General features: G+C 36.0%; 1 pseudogene; it reads right to left on the reverse strand.

Moving 5' to 3' along the window:
- Positions 1 to 15,685: 15,685 nt before the first annotated feature.
- LOC124977233 (olfactory receptor 4F3/4F16/4F29-like) lies at positions 15,686 to 16,625 on the reverse strand (annotated as a pseudogene).
- Positions 16,626 to 23,874: the final 7,249 nt, after the last annotated feature.

Genomic DNA, 23,874 nt, shown 5'->3' on the forward strand with positions numbered 1-23,874 from the left:
TGATTTGTCTGTTGAAGGATACCTAGATTGGTTCCATAGTTTGGCTATTGTGAACTGTACTGCTGTAAACATTGATGTGACTGCATCACTGTACTACAATGATTTTTGATCTTTTGGATATATAATGAGGAGTGGGATAGCTGGGTCATATGGTGGTTCCATTCCTAATTTTTTGAGGAATCTCCATACTGCCTCTCTGAGGTATTGAACTAATTTGAAATCCTAACCAACAATGTTTGAGTTTACATTTTACCCCATATCCTCACCAGCACTTATTATCATTTGTATTCTTGATAATTACCATTCTGACTGAGGTGAGATGAAATCTTGATGCAGTCTGGATGTGTATTTCCCTAATTGCTAGAATTGTTGAGCATTTTTTCATATATTTGTTGACCATTTCTATTTCTCTTTTAAGAAGTATCTATTTAGTTCTGTTGCCTTTAATTAATTGGGTTATTTGAGAAGTTTTTTGGTTGGTGTTAGATTTTTTGAGTTGTTTATATATTCTGGATATTAATGCCCTGAGGAGCAGGTGGCAAAGATTTTCTCTAATTCCATGGGGAGAAAAATGACGGAAAATCATTTAATTCATACATATATCTGTTGAAATTTTGGTATATTTCTTCTTGAATCTTCCTTTTTGCACTTAAAAATATATTATGCAAAATAGATCACATGGTTCTATAGTAAACTTGATGGTTGATAATATGTAAGTCTTTTCATGATGATAAATATACTAACATGGTTTTTGGTGGATATATGATAACATATATCGATATAGATACATTGCTTTAGACAGTATTTCATTGCTGGACAGTATTTCATTCCTTTCCTATTTAAATGATAAATAATAATGTTATAACACTTGACACAATTCTTTATATATAGATTTCTTTGATTACTTTCTCCTGACAACTTAATAGAAATGAAACTGCTGGGTCAGAAGGTATTTGTGAGACTTGATTACATATTATAAATGTGTCCTGTATAATAGTTGGATCAATTCAAACTTCTGTCACCAACAGTGAATTAGAGCACAAGTTGCCCCCACCTTTGAAAACAATGGATATATAATTAGCTTAAATATTACTAAACCTGAAGAACAAAATAAATTACCTACTGATCCATTAAAACTTTCCCCTAATTTTGTTATGAAATATTAGATATTTAGAGAGCATATGCTTGAGTTTAATTATCAGATAAGCACTGTGTGAGCCCAACTATGATTGCATCTACTCTCCCAAGAACTATCTCTTTACTGTCTCCCACCCAGTAGTCCCTACCCTGGATTTCTTGTTTTGAAAACAAATTTAAATAAGTGAATATCCATTGCAATGAGTTGTCGAATTTACCAAGATTTATAGACCTTGTTTCTTTCTGTGTGAATGTTTTGGCTTATCTCCTTCAAAATGATGTTTCTAAAACTTTGTACATATTGTTGCATTGAAGTTTGCTTATTTGTACTTCTATTTAATATTCCATTGTGTTCTTGATAATAGTCCCTCTAATTGGAGTAAGATGAAATCTTAGAGTTGTTGTAATTTGCATTTCTCTAATTACTAGAGATGTTGAACACTTTTTCATATATTTATTAATTGCCTGTATGTCTTCTTCTGTAAAGTGTCTGTCCAGTTCCTTGGCCCATTTATTGATTGGGTTCTTTGTATTTTTGGTGTAAAGTTTTGTAAGTTCTTTATAAATTTTGGAGATAAGTGCTCTATCTGACGTGCGTGTGAAAATGATTTCCTCCCACTCTGTAGGCTCTGTCTTCACATTCTTGATTGTATCCTTTGCTGAGAAAAAGCTTTTTAGTTTGAGTCCATCCCATTTATTGATTCTTGCTTTGATTTCTTGTGCTTTGGGAGTCTTATTGAGGAAATCTGATCCTAAGCCAACATGATGAAGATTTGGGCCTACACTGACTTCTATTTGGTGCAGGATCTCTGGTCTAATTCCTAAGTCCTTGACCCAAATAATAACAGATGTTGGCACAGATGTGGGGAAAAAGGCACACTTTTCCCCATGATGAAGTTGCAAATTGGGGCAGCCACTCTGGAAAGCAGTGTGGAGAATTCTCAGAAAACTTGGAATGGACCCACCTTTTGACCCAGATATCCCATTCCTCAGTTCATACCCAAAGGGCTTAAAATTAGCATACGACAGTATCGCAACCACATCAATGTGTATAGCAGCTCAATTCATGATAGCTAGATTGTGGAACCAACCAAGATGCTCTTTAATACATGAATGGATAAAGAAACTGTGGTATATACACATAATGGAATATTATTCAGTCATAAAGAAGAAAAATATTATGGCATTTGCAGATAAATGGATGGAATTGGAGAATATCATGCTAAGTGAAATAAGCCAGTCCCAGAAAACCAATGGCCAAATAGCTTCCCTAATAAGTAGATGATGATATATAATAGGGGTGGGGAGGTAGGGGTGAGAAGAATGGAGGAACTTTAGATTACTAGAAGGAAATGAGGCGGGGTATGAAAAATGAGAGAGACATCATTACCCTATGTACATGCATGATTACACGAATGGTATGAATCTACATCATGCACAACCATATTTGAAATGATGTACCCCTTTTGTGTACAATGAATCAAAATGCAGTCTGTAAAAATAAAAAATAAAAAAAAATAAAGAAGCCATTATGCCTGTGGTTGAAAAGAATCCACTGGTTACATAAAAATTGAAAACAATAAAACTTGTGCAACCCTAAAAAGAAAAAAATCCCATTGTGAAAATACAATTCACTATTAATCTCTTGTGGTGGACATTTCCCTGTAGTTTTTTCTAGCAGGGACAGTGTACTTTCTTGTTTGTCTCCTGATGTGCATGTTTCAGGGTCCTTCAGGACACAGTCACAAAAATACAGAAACAAAAGCTTTTAAGACATAGGGAATGAGAATGTTCAGCCTCATACAACAGTATCAAATTGTATTTCAGACTAGTTGCATTAATTTATATTCACAGAGATTGCTCCATTTTTACCAACCTTTTCCATTGTAAGGAAATTCACTTGCCATCAACTGAATATAAAATGGTATCTCATTGTGATCCTAATTAGTATTTTCCTCATTATTAATAAATATTTTCTTTGTTAATAATGATCTTTGTTGTAGAATTTTAGTAGATATCTCTTTCAGGTTAAGGTGATTTCCTTATATATCATATTAGCTAGATTTTTTTATTTTAAATCATGAATAAGTGATGAATAGTCTCACTTACTTGCTTCATTTATTTATAAGATTATTCAATTTTTCCCTTTGATTACATTACTTAGATTAATTTTTTGGGGAGTGGTGTACCGGGGATTGAACTCAGGAGCACTCAACCACTGAGCCACATCCCCAGCCCTATTTTATATTTTATTTAGAGCCAGGGTTTCACTGAATTGCTTAGCACCTAGCTTTTGCTGAGGTTGGTTTTGAACTACCAATTCTCCTGACTCAGCCTCCAGAGTCACTGGGATTATAGGTGTGTCACTTCACCTGGCTGTATTTTTTTAATTGTTCTGTTTTAAAATTTGTTCTAATTAGTTATACATGACAGTAGAATGTACTTTGACACATCATACATAAATGGAGTATAACTTCTCATTCATTTGGTTGTACATGATATAGAGTTACAAAGGTCATGTAATCATATATGCACATAGGGTAGTAATTTCCAATTCATTCCACTATCAATCCTACCAACTTGCCCCCTTCCCTTCCTTCACTCCCCTCTGGCTAGTCCAAAATACCTCTATTCTTCCCCTCATACACAGTGTGAATTAGAATTCATATATAAGAAAAAACATTCAGCCTTCGTTCTTGGGATTGGCTTATTTCACTTAGCATAATATTCTCCAGTTCCACCCATTTAAGGCACATGCCATAATTTTATTCTTCTTTAAGACTGAATAATATCCCATTGTGTATGTATACTACAGCTTCATTATCCCTTAATCTGTTGAAGGGCACCTAAGTTCGTTCCATAGGTTAGCTATTGTGAATTGAGATGCTATAAACATGGATGTGAGTGTGTCACTGTAATATGCTGATTGTAAGTCCTTTGGATATAAATCTAGGAGTGGAATAGCTGGGTCAAATGGTGGTTCTAGTCCAAATTTTCTGAGGACTCTCCATTCATCTTTCCATAATGGTTGCACCAACTTGCAGTCCTGCCTTTGACTGCAGTGTATGAGTGTATTTTTTCCCCACATCCTTGACAACATTTATAATTGCTCTACTCTTGATAATTGCCTTTCTTACTGGAGTGAGAGGAAATATTAAAGCAATTTTCATTTGCATTTCTCTAATTGCTAAAAATGTTGAACATTTTTTCACATATTTATTGATTGATTGTATTTCTTCTGTGAAATATTTGTTCAGTTCCTTAGCCCATTTATTGATAGCTTTATTTGTTTGTTTGGTGTTAGGTTCTTTGAGTTCTTTATATATCCTGGAGAATAGTTCTCTATCTAATGTGCACGTGGTAAAGATTTTCTCCCAGTCTGTAGGTTTTCTCTTCACATTATTGTTTGTTTCCTTGGCTGAGAAAAAGTTTTTAGTTTGAATCCATCCCATTTTTTGATTCTTGATTTTACTTCTTGTGCTTTAGGAATCTTGTTATGAAAGTCAGATCCTAAGTCAAGATGGTGAAGATTTGGGCCAACATTTTCTTCTATTAGGTGCAGGGTCTCTGTTCTAGTGCCTACATCCTTGATCCACTTTTTTTTTTTTTTTTATTGTAAACAAATGGGATACATGTTGTTTCTCTGTTTGTACATGGCGTAAAGGCATACCATTTGTGTAATCATAAATTTACATAGGGTAATGTTTGATTCATTCTGTTATTTTTTCCCTTCCCCCCCACCCCTCTCACCCCGCTTTTCCCTCTATACAGTCCTTGCTTCTACCATTCTTGCCCTGCTCACTAACCCTAACTCTAACCCTAACACTAACCTGTCCCACCCCCCATTATGTGTCATCATCCACTTATTAGTGTAATCATTTGTCCTTTGGTTTTTTGAGATTGGCTTATCTCAGTTAGCATGATATTCTCCAATTTCTTCCATTTGCCTGCAAATGCCATAATTTTATCATTCTTTATGGCTGAGTAATATTCCATTGTATATATATATACCACAGTTTCTTTATTCATTCATCAATTGAAGGACATCTAGGTTGGTTCCACAATCTGGCTATCGTGAACTGAGCAGCTATGAACATTGATGTGGCTGTTTCTCTGTAATATGCTGATTTTAAGTCCTTTGGGTATAGGCCAAGGAGTGGGATAGCTGGATCAAATGGTGGTTCCATTCCAAGTTTTCTAAGGAGTCTCCACACTGCTTTCCAGAGTAGCTGTACTAAATTGCAGCCCCACCAGCAATGAATGAGTGTACCTTTCTCCCCACATCCTCGCCAACACCTGTTGTTGCTTGTATTCTTGATAATCGCCATTCTAATTGGGGTGAGATGGTATCTTAGGGTGGTTTTGATTTCCATTTCTCTTATTACTAGAGATGTTGAACATTTTTCCATATGTTTGTTGATTGCTTGTATATCTTCTTCTGTGAAGTGTCTATTCATTTCCTTAGCCTATTTGTCGATTGGATTATTTGCATTCTTGGTGTAGAGTTTTTTGAGTTCTTTATAGATTCTGGAGATTAGTGCTCTATCTGAAGTATGATTGGCAAAGATTTTCTCCCACTCTGTAGGCTCTTTCTTCGCATTGCCGATAGTATTCTTTGCTGAGAGAAAGCTTTTTAGTTTGAATCTATCCCAGTTATTAATTCTTGCTTTTATTTCTTGTGCTATGGGAGTCCTGTTGAGGAAGTCTGGTCCTAAGCTGACATGTTGAAGCTCTGGATCTACTTTTTTTTCTATAAGATGCAAGGTCTCTGGTCTGATTCTGAGATCCTTAATCCATTTTAAGTTTAGTTTCATGCATGGTGAGAGATATGCGTTTAGTTTCTTCTGTTGCATGTGGATTTCCAATTCTCCCAGCACCATTTGTTGAAGAGGCTATCTTTTCCACTTTGAATTGAGTTTTGTGCAGGGTGAGAGACAGGGGTTTAGGTTTATTTTGCTGCATATGAATTTCCATTTTTCCCAGCACAATTTATTGAATCAGCTCTCTTTTCTGCATAGTGTTTTTGGTGCCTTTGTCTAGTATGAGATAACTCTATTTATATGGATTTGTTTCTGTGTCTTCTCTTCTGTACCATTGGTCTAAGAGTCTGTTTAGGTGCCAATACCATGACATTTGTGTTACTGTGGCTCTGTAGTACAGTTTAAGTTCTGGTATTGTGATGCCTCTTGCTTCACTCTTCTTGCTAAGGATTGCTTTAGCTATTCTGGGTCTCTTATTTTTCCAAATGAATTTCATGATCGATTTATTCTATTTCTCTGAAGAATGCCACTGGGATTTTAATAGGAATTGTATTAAATCTGTATAAAGCTGTGTTTTGTTAAATGCTTTTTCTGTGTCTATTGAGATATTCATATGATTCTTGTCTTTAAGTAGTTGATATGCGATGTATTACGCTTATTGATTTCCATATGTCGAACCAACTCTGCATCCCTGAGATGAACCTCACTTTATCATGGTGCACTATCTTTTAAATACATTTTTGTATGCAATTTGCCAGAATTTTATTGAGAATTTTTGCATCCATATTCATGAGGGACGTTGGTCTGAAGGTTTTTTTCCTTGATGTGTATTTGTCTGGTTTTTGTATCAGGGTGATACTAACCTCCAAGAATAAGGTTGGAATGTTTCCTTCCTTTTTCTATGTCATGGAATAATTTGAGGAGTATTGGTGTTAATTGTTCTTTGAAGGTCTTGCAGAACTCGACTGAGAATCTGTCTAGTCGTGGGCTCTTCTTGATCGGTAGGTTTTTGATGGTGTCTTCTCTTTTATTGCTTGAAATTGATTTGTTTAAATTGTGTGTGTCCTCTGACTCAGATTGGGTAGATCATATGTCTCTAGAAATTTTTTGATGTCTTCAAGATTTTCTATTTTATTGGAGTAGAAATTTTCAAAATAGTTTCTAATTATATTTTGTATTTTGGTAGTATTTGTGATGATATCTCCTTTCTCATCATGAATTTTAGTAGTTTGAATTTTCTCTCTCTCTTCATTGGCATGGCTGAGGGTTTATCAATTTTATTTATTTTTTCAAAGAACTAACTTTTTGTTTTGTCAATTTTTTAATTGTTTCTTTTGTTTCAATTTCATTGATTCAAGCTCTGATTTTAATTATTTCCTATCTTCTACAGCTTTTAGTGTTAATTTGTTCTTTTTCTAGGACTTTGAGATTTAATGTTTCTTCATTTATTTGTTGACTTTCTATTCTTTTAATGAATGAGCTCAATGCAATGAACTTTCCTCTTAGCACTGTCTTCATAGGGTCACAGAGATTTTGATATGTTGTATCACTGTTCTCATTTACCTCTAACTATTTTTTTATTCCACCTCTAATTTCCTTGGCTATCCATTTGACATTCAATAGTGTATTATTTAGACTCCAGGAGTATCTTTTATTTTTTACTTCATCATTCATTTATAATTTCATTCCATTATGATCTAATAGAATGTAGAATAGTATCTCTATTTTCCGGTATTTGCTAACAGTTGCTTTGTGGCATAAGATGTGAACTATTCTAAAGTAGGATCACTGTGCTGCTGAGAATGTGTGTTCCCTCATGGATGGAAGAAATATTCTATATATGTCCATTGAGTCTAGATTGTATTATTTAGTTCTATAATTTCTTCGTTTAGGTTTTGTTTGGAAGATCTATCCAGCAGTGAGATTTTTGTGTTAAAGTCACTCTGTACTATTGTCTTGTGTTCTATTTGACTCCTGAAATTGAGAAGGGTTTATTTGATGTACATAAATGTTCCTTTGTTTAGGCATAAATATTTATGATTGCTATGACTTGTTAATGTATAATTCCTTTAAGTAGTATGAAATGTCCTTTGTCCCTTCTCACTAACTTTGGCTTGAAGTCCACTTTATCTGTTATGAGAATAGAAAATCCTGCTTGCTTACACAATCCATGTGAGTGATGATTTTACCCATCCTATCATCTTCAATCTATGGATATCTTTGTCCATGATGTGAGTCTCGTGGAGACAGCATATTGTTGGGTCTTGTTTTTTTATCCAATCTCCCAGTCTAGGTCTTTGATTGATGAGTTTAGGCCACTGACATTCAGGGTTATTATTGAGATATGATCTGTATTCCCAGTCATTTTGGTTTATTTCTGGATTTTTAATTTGACTAGTTTCTCCTTTTTATTGACTTTTCCTTTAGTACCATTCCTCTCTTTGTTGATTTTTATTTTTTTTTTTCATTTCATCCTCATTGAATATTTTGCTGAGAATGCTCTGTAGTGTAGGCTTTCTAATTGTGAATTCTTTTAACTTTTGTTTATCATGGAAAGTTTTTATTTCATCTTCAAATCTGAAGCTTAATTTTGCTGGATACAAAATTCTTGGTTGGGATCCATTTTTGTTCAAAGCTTGGTATATGTTATTCCAGAACCTCCCAATTTTGAGGGTCTGGGTTGAGAAAACAGCTGAGATCCGAATTGGTTTCCCTCTATATGTAATCTGATACTCTTCTCTCACAGCCTTTAAAATTCTATCTTTATTCTGGATGATAGACATTTTCATAATGATGTGCCTTGGTGTGGCTCTGTTGTAATTTTGTATATTTGGGGTCCTGTAAGCATCCTGTAATCAATTTTTCATTACATTCTTTAGGTTTGGGAAATTTTCTGATATTATTTTATTGAAAAGACTGTGCATTCCTTTGGTTTGTATCTCTATGCCTTAATCTATCCTAATAAATCTTAAATTTGGTCTTTTCATGTTATCCCATATTTCTTGGAAGTTTGTTTCATGGTCTCAACATCTTTTCTCCATGGTCAACATTGTTTTGAATTTATATATTTCATCTTCATTGCCTAAAACTCTGTCTTCCAAGTTGTCTAGTCTGTTGGTGATGCTTTTAATTGAATGTTTAATTAAATTGGTTTATTGATTTCTTCATTTTGAGGATCTCTGCTTGATTTTTTTCAGAATCTCTCTTTTTAAAGTGATCTTTTACTTCCTGTATTTTCTCTCTGATTTCACTCCTTATATCATCCTTTATCTCACAGATCAGTCTAACACTGTACATTCTAAACTCCATCTCTGACGTTTCTTCCACTGTGGTGTCCATGGATTCTGTTATTAGAATATCTTGGTTTGTTTGGGACGATTTGTCCCAATTTGTTCCCTTGCTTTTTTATGTCGTTTGTGTGTCTACCCAGCTAACAGTATGGATCTGAGGCAGTAGAGTTGCTACCCTGTGGACTTACAGTGTCCCTGAAGGTTTACAGTGCCTCATCATTTAGGGAGAGACAAAATAACAACAACCAATTTGGACAATATACAGCATTAAACCAAATAGTTCCTACTATGATGTCTACAATGTTAATTGTCAGGATAAACAAAAATAATATGATCCGTTATTGCCCACAATAAAAACAGTAAGTTTGCAAAAGACTTTATAATTTGGAATGGTGAACGAAGAAAGAACAGAAGTGATATAGGATGATTATGAGGAAAGAGGAGAGAAGACAAGTAAAAAATTAAAGGAAGGATGAAAGAGAACAATAGAGATTAACTCCTAGCAGAATAAAAGTGAGAAAGAGAACTGAGGGAAACAGGTTAAAGAAAAAAATATATATAAAGTAAAATTTGTAAAAAAAAATAAATAAATAAAAATAAAAGAATACAAAACAAAACTGAAATATACTAATCAAATATCCTAGTCCTCAAAAAACTGATCCATGAAAAATAACTGACTTCTACTGTAGTGATACATGCATACCAATGTATATATCAGCACAATTCACAATAAGTTATAGAACCAGTATAGGTGCCCATTGACAGATGAATGAATTGATAAAGAAAATGTGATATATATATCACATTTCCATATATATGTATCATATATATATATATATATATATATATATATATATATACACCCACACACACAATGGAGTTTTACTCAAAGTAAAATGAAATTATGGCATTTGATGGCAAATGGATGGATGGAACTGGATAACATCATGCTAAGTGAAATAAGCCACTCAGAAAGCCAAGTGTCAAATGTTTTCTGTCATATGCACAAGAAGGGAGAAATAGGGACTGTGTAAAAAGGAAATCTCATGAAAATAGAAGGAATAGAAGGCAGCTTAGTAGAGAATAAACAGGGGATTAAGGGGCAGAGATGATCTGAGGAACAGTGGAATGAGGCTGATCGAAGTATGCTGATAACTATTGCACAATCTCTCTTACATGTGAAATCTAAAATAGCCTAACTCATAGAACCTGGGAGTAGAACTGTGGTTACTAGGAGCTGTGAGAAAGAAGAAACTGAGAGACAGTGATCAAAGGATACAAACTGACAGCAGTAAGATGCATAGGTTCTGGAGATCAATATCAAACATAGCAACAATAGTTCATAAACCAGTACCTTTTGCTTAAAATTTGATAAGAGATCAGATTCTAAGTGCACTTATCATACACACACACAAGACATATTTGGGAACAGTGTCATAGGAGCAAGCACTTTGTAAGAGCTTTATGTCATTATTTCCTGCAATGGGGAATTATCACTTGGACAAAAGTTCCACTATTCACACCATCTCCACTCTTCCAACCTAGTAAAAAAGATTAATGGAATTTTAAAATTAAAATCAGTCAAACTTTCAGAAACATGGAACTTTCCCTACTCAGTCTTTCTCCCTATGAAATAAAATACTTAATTACAATATTACAGACTCCTTTAAATTTTCCTGGGTGTAGAGATAATTAAGGAGGAAATTGGTCAGAATGGATGAGGAACAACTCTAAAAATGCTAGTTCATATCAGCTTAAAGCATCGTAATAATAAATGCCATACAACAGTTTTACACCTCTGGCTAACACATAATAATATTGATTAAATGACTACTAGGAGATGAAAATATAGGTGTTTAGGCTGAACACAGACGTAAGGACTCTCAGAATATTCCCTTGGCTATATCAAAGATTTTAGAAACATGTAATCTAATAAATCAGCATTGATTTATATCTTGATCAAACAGCATAAGGTCAACTTGCCTTTATTTCTGAAAAAGGCAGGAAGTCCCTTTCCTATCTCAGTCTTTGTGTTTCTTCCATGAATTTGTACTAAAAATATAAAATCTTTCTTTCTCCAAAGAACCAGTATCTTTTGGTTGTAAATATCCAAAATTGAGGGCAGTGTATGGTATTTCTATGCCTATAGCATCTATGCATAACTCATTTTAACATTATGTGTAATAACTAATTGACATGAATAGTTAACATAGACCAAAATACTACATCAGCTGTTTTTCTCTTGGTAAATTATGTTGTATTGACTACTTAACAAAACTGCTATCATTTACAACTGTACCATTATCTCTTATAAGACCCAAACCCAGTTTCTTCTATCATCAATTGATCCAAGGTCTCTTTCCAGGGTCATAATAATCTGGAACAGAATATCCTTTAGCTAGAATTTGGATTATGTTTTTCTACACTTGAAAGTTTAGATTACCTTTCTTCCACTTGTCTATAAGATGATCATGATTTTTCTTCCTTTAGGAATTAGATATCATTCCTCTAAAATGACTAAGGGAGTTAATGTATAAAATGTCTACTTTGTTTTTATGGAAAATATATTATGGGCTGCCATTAACAGTGATGCCAAGGACAGCAATTTTTTTTCTATCATTGAATGTGAAACTTAATAGATGGTAGAGCATCAAAATGGAAAAAAATACTAAGCAATTCTTTATTTAGTGTGACTGGTTTTCAGTTCTTATCTCTAAGTCTAATTTACAAGGTGTAGGCAGTATTAAAGGAAACCAAAAAGGAATGGTAAGGTATCCAGAATCTAGATACAATGGGAAATGATTACTATGCCCAAGCTGAGGGTTCTTGGGAGGAAGCATTAACAGAAACCAAAGAGCTCTGGCAATAGAAAAAGTCCACCAAGAAGAGCTGAGGGCTTTGGTAGAGGAAGATGAGGAAATCCACACCCTGATTCGACTTGCTTTCTGTTCTCCAAATTCCTGCCATAGTGTCCATTAGCTTCAAGCAGAAGGCCAAGGGCAACAACCACCCATTGATCCAGTCCCAAATGCTCAGTTTGACAGAGCAGAGCAGAGGAAACATGATGGAAATTAGATATGGGAGAGCAGGTAGGGACTAGCCATCACAAGAGTTTGTATAACCATCCCACATTACTGTACAGGAAGGTTTCCTGTAAATTTTTGCTTTGTAAGGAAACAGTAGGCAGATATTTTTAGATGTCTTTTTGTACACATGTGCAAGTACTTCCAACGGATATATAATGACAAGTGGAGTTTCTAGAAAACACGTTTAAGGAATACAGCTAACTAGTCACATATAAAAGTCCATGAGCATGGTTGTTAATTAGGCAACAGGATGAGCACCTTCACATATTTACTTATATGAGATACTTATTGATTAGGGAAAAGAACAAGCTACATTACCTGGTGGACGCAGTTACTGATGCCTTCCTTTCTGCTTGGTTGGTAGATTCATGACCACCAAAGTTTGTAACTACCAGATCCAAGGCTTCTGGGTGTCATCACTGTGGGATTTGAATCCCTTATGAAACCAGGAACATCTCATCAACACCTTAACCAACAAACTACACACTGTCACACTGGACCTTGTTTCCACATGGGCAAGAATGGAATTTCTCATTGTGTCATACATCTGGGGAACTTTCCAAACCAGTTTTTATAAATAACACACCATGTTGTACACAACATAGTGGCTTTCAGTCTAGAGAATTGATTTGATTTCAATTTCCCTAGTTAATAGTAAATTTGAGCATTATTCAATCTGACTGCCTCTCTAATCTTTCTTAACTTAAGATATAGGCTGTTTCTATATCATGTATCAAATACTGTGCTTCTATCAAATAGGATCCCACCAACAGAATAGAATTGTATATGAAAATGGAATAAATGAGAAATATAATTTATAAGGATATATTTCTAAATAAGAGATAGTCTGACTCTAGTTTCCCCCCACTTTGGGTTCTGAAGTCGTAACAGTTCTTTAGTTCATTTATAAAACATTGTCACTGTCAGAATCATGAAATTGGTGAACTCAAGAGGACTTGAAGAGCATTTTCATGGGGATTCATTCAGTCTCAGGAACAGATTCTATCACCCGTTTGGAACCAGCTTAAGGTCTTGCTGGTTCCCTCACCAGGGAAATGAATAAATGACACAGGACCACCGTGTAGGAACTGTGTCTTTAATTTTTTGAAAAGCATCTTCTTTTCCCTCTGAAGTTCCCATCAAGATAACCAAGAGAGCACACCTTCTGGAGTTAGTTAATCTGCTTCCCGAACAATGCACCCCTTGGTTTAAGTCCAGTCGTGTCTCCTCCAGATTCCTACACTGATTATCAAGCTGCACTCTGACCTCTGCTTTGTTTTCTGATATGTTGATTTTTATTTATTTTTCTGGCTTTGGGGAAAATTTGATTCTGGTTCTGGTTCAACATGCCTGATAAGTAGTGAATTCCTCACTGGTGACAATAAGGATTACAAATTTGATTTCAAGATCTGATTGGTCATCTCTATTGTGGTGGTGGGGACTTAATATGTATTAGATGGAAGATAATAGACATAGATAGTTTACTTTTTTTATCTATTGGTCTGTTTGTGCAAGTTTTTTCTTGCTTCCATGGGAAACAGAACAGCTCTTAGAGATGTGGTATGAGATTGCATAGGAAAATATTTCACACTTACATACGTGTGAGTGCATGTGTGTGTATATATATTATTTTACCTATACTTGTACAGAACTTCTGTATCTTCAGATCATGTTAGTAAAATATATTCATTTTTTTCTGCTTTTAACACATTATGTCCCATCATCTAATATACAGTTTTTATAGGTGTCCTATATATTGGAAGATGGGACATAACAGATTAAAAATAGCACTTGCTGCCTTTATTATATGGATAGGATATTTTCAGAAAGAGGAGGTTATATTTTGAGTGTTTATGAGCTTTTCTCATCTACTAAAATAAATGTATATGTCAGACAATTCTCCTTTGAAAGGGCAAAGTTTTTCTCCCTGACCAAAATTACTCAGACCTCTCTGAGGCCTCTTCTCAACTAGGCCTCTACCTGGGTGCCCTTTCCTGATGGTATATAGACTCAGTTTTAGCAAAAATCTTGCTATGTAGAAAGAATATCCCACCCTTGATGTCTTCCCTTAATAATTTTCAATCCACTGACCCAGAACCTGCTCCTTACCTATGTAAATCTCCACTTATCCTTACTGTATTGAGAATTCAATCCCAGTGAAATGCTCCAAGGTCTCTATTCCCCTATTACTAGTGCCTCCACAAAATTATTTTGCCACATTAATTATCATCAGGGTATGGGGGGTTTGTTTTTGTTGTTTTGTTTTGTTTTGTTTTGTTTTGTTTTGGTACCAGAGATTGAGCCCAGGGATGCTCAGCCACTAATCCACATCCCTAGCCCTTTTTTATGTTTTATTTAGACTCAGGGTCTCACTAAGTTGTGTAGGGTCTCATTAAGTTGCCAAGGCTGGCTTTGAACTCACAGTATTCCTGCCTCAGCTTCCTAAGCCACTGGGAATGTGCTACTGTGCCCAGCAGGCTGCAAGTTTTTTAAAAAAAGTATTCTCTATGAAATAAGAGTAAGTAACTCTGGTTAAAGTCATAACTAAAAGGGGTAATGAGATGAGAAATAATCCTGACCAAAATATAAAAATGAAGCGCTTGAACTTGGCCCCCTTTGCTGATGATACACAGTCCAGTTTTAGCAAAAGATAAAACCTCAAGGATATAGAAAGTTTAGGAAGTAAATTCTCTTTTTCCTTTGTTGTATAGATATAACTTCAAATAATGAGACTGAAGAATGGCAATGATATATGTTAAATTTTGGGCAAAGTTTACAGAGTGCATCTTTGATGAATTTACTAAAATAAAAAGCACTTAGTAATGCTTAATTACCAAATGTCATACTAAAGCAAGACTAGAACTTAATTTTCTCTAAGTTACTTCTATTATGTTGATTTCAAATCCATTTTCACTCTGTAGCTATACCTCAACCATTTCAGTTCCCTGATAGCTTCACTACTATACTACTACTTTGGGCTGATTTGTGTCCACCAGATAGATACTTGGCAGTTTTGTGAAGGTGAGATTATTTACAAATAGGATCTTTGCAGATGAGGTCAAGTTAAGATGAGGCCATACTAGATTACAGAGTTGTATTCAGAAGGCCTCCCTATTCAAAAGGCCTCAAGGTAAAGCGCCCTTTCATGTATTTCTAATAATTACTTCAAATAATATCCCTTTGGAATTGAGTCTCAAAATTATCATAGTCTTTGGTTTCTAAATACTTTGTATGCAATTCCTCATCTGCTTTTAGAAGTGAATGTCCCTCTCTCTTAAGTAAAAGATAAAATGCACCTAATATAATATAGATAATCAAATCAAGGGAGGACAAAGAGAAGCTTTTATCTGAGTCTGACCATCACAGTGAACTTCAGTATTCTATGAACACTCTTCACAATGCCACCAATCACTTAGGAGATCTTCCTATAAGTCACTAGCTGTCTGCATACTTTCCTCATTGCCACCTTCATTTCTTGATTCCTTAGTGTGTAGATGACAGGATTCAGAAAAGGAGTCAGAACTGCATCGAAGAAGGCCAGGAATTTGTCCAGGTGAGTGGAAGAATACGGCCATGTATAGATGAATATTAAAGGACCAAAGAACAAGATGACCACAGTGATGTGAGCTGAAAGGGTGGACAGAGCCTTGGAGGAACCAGCAGAAGAGTGTTTCTGAACAGTGAGAATGATGACAATATAGGAAATGATCAGTATGAGGAAGGAGCCCACAGAGATGAAACCACCATTAGCTGTGACCATGAATTCCAGTCGGTCGGTGTCTGTGCAGGCAAGTTTAATGAACCAAGGAAGGTCACAGTAAAAGCTGTCCAACACATTAGGGCCACAGAAGGGCAACTTTACTACAAAAACCAATTGAACCACTGAGTGCATAAGGCCAATCCACCCAGGCAGTCACTGAAAAGAAGATGCACATTCTTGGGCTCATGATGGTCAGGTAGTGCAGAGGCTTACATATGGCCACATATCTGTCAAAGGCCATGGCTATGAGCAGCACCATCTCCACACCACCAATGACATGGATGAAGAAGATCTGTGTGATGCATCCTCTAAAGGAGATGACTTTGTGCTTCCTGAAAAGTTCATAAATCATCTTGGGGGAGACAACCGAAGAAAAACCCAGGTCAATGAAGGAGAGATTGGCCAAGAGAAAGTACATGGGAGAATGTAAATGTGGCTCAGAAGCCACCGTGAACACAATGAGGGAGTTTCCCATCATGCTTGCCACATAAAACATGGAGGAGAACACAAAGAGGAGTAGCTGGATACCCCAGGAGTTGGTGAGTCCCAGGAACACAAACTCGGACACCACAGAGTGATTTGCTCCTTCCATTGGCTTTATTGGATGTGCTACCTTTGGAAGAACAACAGGAGAAAATGTAAATTATGACAACTATGTTAATAGACCAGGAGGAGAGAAGTCAAAGTTTTGAAAGCTTATTTATACTTTAGCACTAAACCTGACTTCACATGCTGACAGTCTTTGAAATATAAAGTGGGTCACTATTGTGTGGATCTCCTCTTTATCACTAATGTTCTGTCTCTATTTAATATAACACCCTGTTTCCTCCCAGCTAGATGATCTTTCTCATATGAAAAAAGATGATGAACATAAGTAATAAGAACTCACACCAAACCCCTCTGATTCTGGTCAGCCCCAGTCACATGGAACTAATCACTATTGCATACACTTTTAAGACAATAATCCTTAATCTGGAAAACACTCCTTTTATTTCTTTATTTCTAACCCTACCTGTGGGGATATGGTTATCTTCACTATTAACTTACATTTGCCACATCTATGAAATCTGCCTTTATTATTACTAGTATTTATTTTGCTGTCCCTTATATTATGATGAACTTGGTACAAATCTAACTCATCAAGGAGACCATAAGCTCCCTGAAGACAGGAGTTATGACTTATCCATAATACAATGAAAATGATCCACTGAAAAGTGCAGTTCTATGAACTGTTACCATTTTGCATCACATGAGGTTAAAAAATTGAGAATAAATATTAAAAAATTTCTCTAGCAAATAGCATTACAATGACACCAATGTTTCTGATTTTGTATTTTTCCAAAAATCTCCATTCATGAAGGGCTGCAAATTAGTAGGGAAAATATTTGGTCTCCTGCTACAAGTAATTTGAGAAGTGCTGCACTTCACAGAAGAAATATGATCAATCAACAAATATATATTTAAAAAGTTTCAACATCTATAACAATTAGAGAAATGAAAATTGAAACTACACTGAGATTCCATCTCACGCCACTCAAAGTGGCAATTATCAAGAATAAAATTAACAATAAATGTTGGTGAGGATGTGGGGGAAAATGTTCACTCATTCATTGCTGGTGGAACTGCAAATTGGTACAACCATTATGGAAAGCAGTATGGATATTCCTCCGAAAACTTGGAATGGAATCACCATTTGACCCTGCTATCCCATTCCTCAGCATATACCCAAAAGACTTAAAATCAGTATACTATAGTGTTGCAGCCACATCACTGTTTATAGCAGCTCAATTCAAAATAGCCAAACTATGAAACCAACCTAGATTCCTTTCAACAGATGAATGGATAAAAAAATATATAGTATATACACACAATGGAATATTACTCAGCCATAAAGAAAGTGAAATTATGGCAATTGCCAGTAAATGGATGGAGCTGGAGACTATTATGCTAAGTGAAATAAGCCAGATCCCAAAAGTCAAAGTTCAGATGTTTTCTCTGATAGGCAGAAGCTAGCCCAAAATAAGGAAAGGTGGGAAAGGGTAGGAGGGTAGAAGGGTAGAGATATGTGTATGCTAACACACAATAAGGGGGAAGGAGGGAAGAATAGAAGTTCACTGGATTAGACAAAGAGGAATGAAGGAAAGAGTGGGGATGGGAATGGGATAGGCAGTAGAATGAATCAAGACATAACTTTCCTAGTTTCATATATATGACCAGTGTAACTCCAACATCATGTACAACCACAAGAATGGAAAGTTATACTCCAAGTATGTGTGATATGTCAAAATACACTCTACTATCATATATCTAAAGATAACAGAAAACATAATATGATTAATATAATATTCACACTCTTCTAGTTATACAAATTAAGACTATCATGTATCATTTTATTGGCTGTCAAAAAGCACTGTACTTCTTACTAGTACTTACTACAAATAAAATTCATTATTTGTTTAATTTCTCATCCCCTAAAGTCTACAGACATAACACTAAGGACCATATCTGTCCTATTCTGTTGGGACTAATGACACTTTAACTAACTCAGGCTGACTCATTACTCCCTGGAGAGTGAACAAGATCAAGGCCTCAAAGGCGGTTTTAATAGTTAATGACGATAAACCGGACCACCGTCAGGGATTGGTTAACAACAGTTCTGCGAAACGTGATCAGCTTGTGCTTGCCATATAGTCCAATGGGACTCTTGCCTGCATGAACCTCCCTGCCTTGCTGACCTTTAAACTGATTGGTTCCCGGCTAGCCCCCACCCTACATAAAAGCTGTGTAACTTCCTCAATAAACGAGTTCCTGCTGTGACGGGTCTCCCTGACGCGTCTGATTGTCCTCCACCTGGAGGGTTGCGAGCGGGCAGTCTGTCTGCCCTACCTATCCCGGTCTGACCTTGTTGGGGAGTGTCCCCTCCCTTGTCGCTGGTCGAGAAGAGCAAGGGGGCTTAAGACCCCGACACCATTCTGCCCAAAGTAACAAAAATTTAGAATCATTCTTGATATAAAATATGGCAAATAAATATTTGCTGAAAAGAAGAATAAAATCCTCTTGTTTGCAGTTACGTATTTACCAGAGGAGGATAGAATAAAAGGTGGAATGAAAAATTTGTCCTACCAAAAGTCAGAATAGAACTAAAAGGAAGTCTTCAGCCTCATCTAGAAGACCTAAATCAATGAGGTCAGCTTTAGGACATATGGGTAAATTGAAGATCACCCATTTAAGAAAGTCTCTAATCATTTCATATCAGGGAACTCATTCCCAAAAATATTAAATAACTTGAAAAAACAATAAACTTACTTCGTGATAGAGCTCCACCTAGAACCCAAGTGACCCAGGTGGTAACAAACTGCTGGGGAAAGAAAAGCCCATTTTACAGCTCCTCACTGCCACTTAATGACGCTGATGAGGGCTGCTTTGGCCACCAAAATTAACCATCCCAAACAACTCTCAGCTTTCTAATGTACCTCGGGGTCTTGAAAAATATGACCATTTGCTAAAATATTTGTTATCATGCTCACTGTTCAAGCAAAGACTCTTATTTGAAACAGATGGGCTACTGGAAAGGTTCATAACAGAAAATGCCAGTTTAATACTCAACCCTCTGTCTCTAGGGAAACCAAAACCTCTAGAGAGGGTCCAGCAAGCTCTAATTGCTCTAAGTGTGTCTTCCTTTGAATGCATCTCTATTTCAGTTCTTACAAGATCTAATAACAATTATTTCTATCATTTCTATATTTTTTAAGGAATCCACATGTGAAATATAGTATATACACACAATGGAATTTAATTGACAAAATGACAGCTTCTTCGACAGCCTCCTTGGCCCGCTCCAGCCCAGCCACATCACTCCATCCTATGTTGGGCTTCTCCATCACAATGGCACCCCTCAGTTGCTCTTGCAATTTCTTTACCTCTGGATTATCCCCTTGGCTGTCACCATCACTGTGCTTGCCCTCACTCTGATTCTCTTTTACTGACTTTTTGCCGTGTTTCTCTGTTACATAAGCAATCCTTCAGCCTCTCTGCCCAGTCTCGATACTGCACACACTTGGCTAGCATGCTCTCCTGGGCCTTGTCACTGTGAGCCTGGGACGTGATTGCATGGAGAGAGTGCTCCACTGCAGGCTGGTAGAGGTGAAGTGCTTCCTTGTAATTCTTGGCTTTATCCTTTTCTTGACTTTTATCAATAGATGAGTGGCTTCCTGGAGGGTCGATGTTGTCATTTCCTCTCCTGGGTCCACCCTACAACCCACAGCACTGCTGGTGACTTCAGTCAGACCTTGGGTAGCAGAGGTGCTGGGTCCAGTGTTGGGAGGGTGGTCGCTCTCAGTCAGAGCCTAGTTAGAAGGCCAGGGAGCCATGTCTTTTAGGTTGGTTTTAATGCTAAAGTAAAAATAGATTTTCATGATTTTGACTTCTCTCCTCCTGGTCTATTAATGTAGTTGGCATAATTTGTATTTTCTTCTGTTGTCCTCCTTCAGGTAGCAAGCACTGCCAAGAAAACCAATGGGTGGAACAAATCACTCTGTGGTGTCCACGTTTGTGTTCCTGGGACTCACCAACTCCTGGGGTATCCAGCTACTCCTCTTTGTGTTCTCCTCCATGTTTTATGTGGCAAGCATGATGGGAAACTCCCTCACAATCCTGTTGATTATGCTCTGAAACATGTTCTTAGAGATCGACTGTTCTCAAGAAAGAACATTTTTACCTTACACCAATAAAATCAAATAAGACAATTAATAAATGGGCAAATGAATTAAGCAGACACTTCTCAAAAGAAGAAATACAAATAGCCAAGAAATACATGAAAAAATGTTCAACATAATTAGCAATTAGGGAAATGCAAATCAAAACTACACTGAGACTTCATTTCTCAGAATGGCAGTCATCAAGAATACAAAAAATAGTTGAGACAGACATTGTTACCTTATGTACATGTATGATCACATGAATGGTATGAATCTACAACATGTACAACCTTAGAAATGAAAAGATGTACCCCATTTGTGTACAATGAATCAAAATGCAGTCTGTAAAATATTAAAAAATAAATAATTTTTTAAAAATTAAATTTTTAGAAAAGAAAAAATATTATTCAAATAATATTAGCCCCTCTTCCCTCATCCTAATATTCTGAATAATAAACTCAATAAAGAGCATTATAAATTCTAAAAAAAATTACAAATAATAACTGCTGGAAAGGATGTGGGGGGAAGTTACACTCATACATTGTTGGTGGGACTGCAGATTAGTACAACCACTTTGCAAAGCCATATGGTGGAGATACCTCAAAAAGCTAGGAATGGAATGACCATATGACCCAGCTATCCCACTCCTTCATATTTATCCAAAAAAACTAAAATCAGCATACTATAGTAATAAAGCCACATCAATGTTTGTATTAGCACAATTCACAATAGCCAAGTTATGACATCAGCCCACATGCCTGGCAACAGATGAATGGATAAAGAAAATGTAATATATATAAACAATGGACTTTTATTCAACCATGAAGAAAAACAAAATTATGGCATTTGCAGGAAAATGGATGAAATTAGAGACCATCATGTTAAGCAAAATGAGTCAAACTCAGAAGTTCGGGGGTCATTTTTCTCTCATTTGGGGAAGCTAGAGAGGAAAAAAGAAAATAAAGGTGGGGGTCAATCTCCTGAAAATCAAAGGAAGATCAGAAGAGGAAAGGGACCATGGGGTAAGAGGCAGGGAGGAGGGGAAGTGCTGTGGATTGATATTGGCCAAATCATATTGTTATAGTGCATGCATATACACATATGTAACATTAAATCCCACCAACATGTATAGCTATAATGCATGAATAAAAATAATAGGGAAAAAGTATGTTTTCAAAGAGTTTTTTCAGAACAAAAAATGATACAAAAACACTTTGAAATTCAAAAGCACATAAGAAAACAGAAGAACTATTTCAATTTCCTGATGATTTGATTTTAATTTAATCTCCCACATCTTATTTTAAATAACATCTACACTAGCAGCAATTTATTCATCTTTGAATTTTGGACCGGCTACAGTGTCACACGCCTGTAATCCCAGCAACTTGGGAGGCTGACACAGGAGGATCACAAGTTCAAAGCCAGCCTCAGCAAAAAAAAAAAAAAAAAGAAAAAAGAAAGAAAGAAAGAAAGTGAGGTGCTAAGCAACTCAGTGAGACCGTGTCTCTAATAAAAAACAAAATAGGGCTGGGGATGTGGTTCAGTGGTCAAGTGCCCCTGAGTACAATCTCCTATAAACCACCCCCACCCTGAAAAGGCAAAACCATCTTTGAATTTTGGATATCTCTTCTATTCTTTGGGTGTCTCTTCCATCCTGCAAACTTAAACATGTCTTAATAAATTTACTTCTGTTTTCACAGTTTGTGCCTCATCTCCTTTTCTTCATTATTATTTGACTAATACAAATTTTATGTATTTATAATGTACAATGTGATGTTTGGATACATTGTAGAATGGCTGAATCAAACTATTTAACATACACATTAGCACATGTACTTATTTATTGAAGCGAGAAATATTAAAATCTACTCTTTTTTTATAGGTACAACATATCACTAATAATGATAGTTATCCTGATGAATGACACATCTCTTAAACTTATTTCTTTGCTCTAACTTAAATTTTATGTCCTTTGAACCAATATCTCACCAACCCCTCAACCTTCAACCTCCTGAACCACAATTTTACTCTCGGTGTCTGTCAGTTCAACTTTTCTACATTCCACATACAAGTGACAAGACATACATACCTCAACTCTTTTGACGTTACAAGGAAGGCAAAGTTATACCAACCTTTGTTTCCTGTGCCACAAAAAATTTCTTACCTGTTTACAGAGAATGAGCATCATTCATACAGTCATCACTGGAAACAGTGTGATTAATTAACAGCAAAATGAAACCAAAACATCATAAAGCTGTTTGACTTTTTGTAATATTTTTGACATAACTCCAACCCAATATGGGTCTAATTTAAAGTCCAGGTGAGTTCACCATTTCCAATTTTCACAATTATTTCCTCTCATCACAACGATTCTAGAGTAGTTCAGTGTGTCATGCTAGACACTATCTCCTCTGCTTTCAGATGACACTTAGCACTGTAGGAGATGATGCATGTCCACAGGAATTCCTACACAGAACCATGTCTGACTATACAGCTAAAGTTGCTTTCCTTATTATTAAATTTATTTCCGATCTTCCCTTTAACCTACAGAAAGAAAAGGGAATCTTCATGGAGTCTAAGATCTTCCTGTGTTCTCTAACACTAAGGGCCATTACACTCTGCCATGGGTGGAAATGAAGCTGATTACAGCTCAAGGACAGTGGCCAAATGACATTGCATAGACCTGAGTGGAGACCATCCTCATGGGTCAAAGGACTTTGTCCCAAGAGACCCATTTGGTTTTACCAGAAAAAACAAAGGTCCTAACAACTCATAATGAGGCACTAGAGAAAAGGAAATGAGAGTAGATTATTGCCTTCTAAATATATCTGTACTATTTTGTTGGGCATTTTATGAATATAGATAATGGCTTATTAGGAGCAATTCCTAAAATAGTCAATACAAAGAAAGTTCCGACTCTAAAACTCAACCACACACTATTGAGTAGAACAGAGGAGAGCAAACCAGTGTGGATACTATGTTGCCAGGCATGTAAATATTTACTCCTCTGAGTCAGGCACTCTGGTCCATGCCTACAATCCCAGCTACTCAGGAAGCTAAGGAAGGAGGATCACCAGTTCAAGGTTAGCTTGGGCAACTTAGCAAGACCCTGACTCAAATTAGATTTTTTTTAAAAAGGCTGTG

The sequence above is a fragment of the Sciurus carolinensis genome, chromosome 2 (genome assembly GCF_902686445.1).
Source record: "Sciurus carolinensis chromosome 2, mSciCar1.2, whole genome shotgun sequence".
Classification (NCBI taxonomy): domain Eukaryota; kingdom Metazoa; phylum Chordata; class Mammalia; order Rodentia; family Sciuridae; genus Sciurus; species Sciurus carolinensis.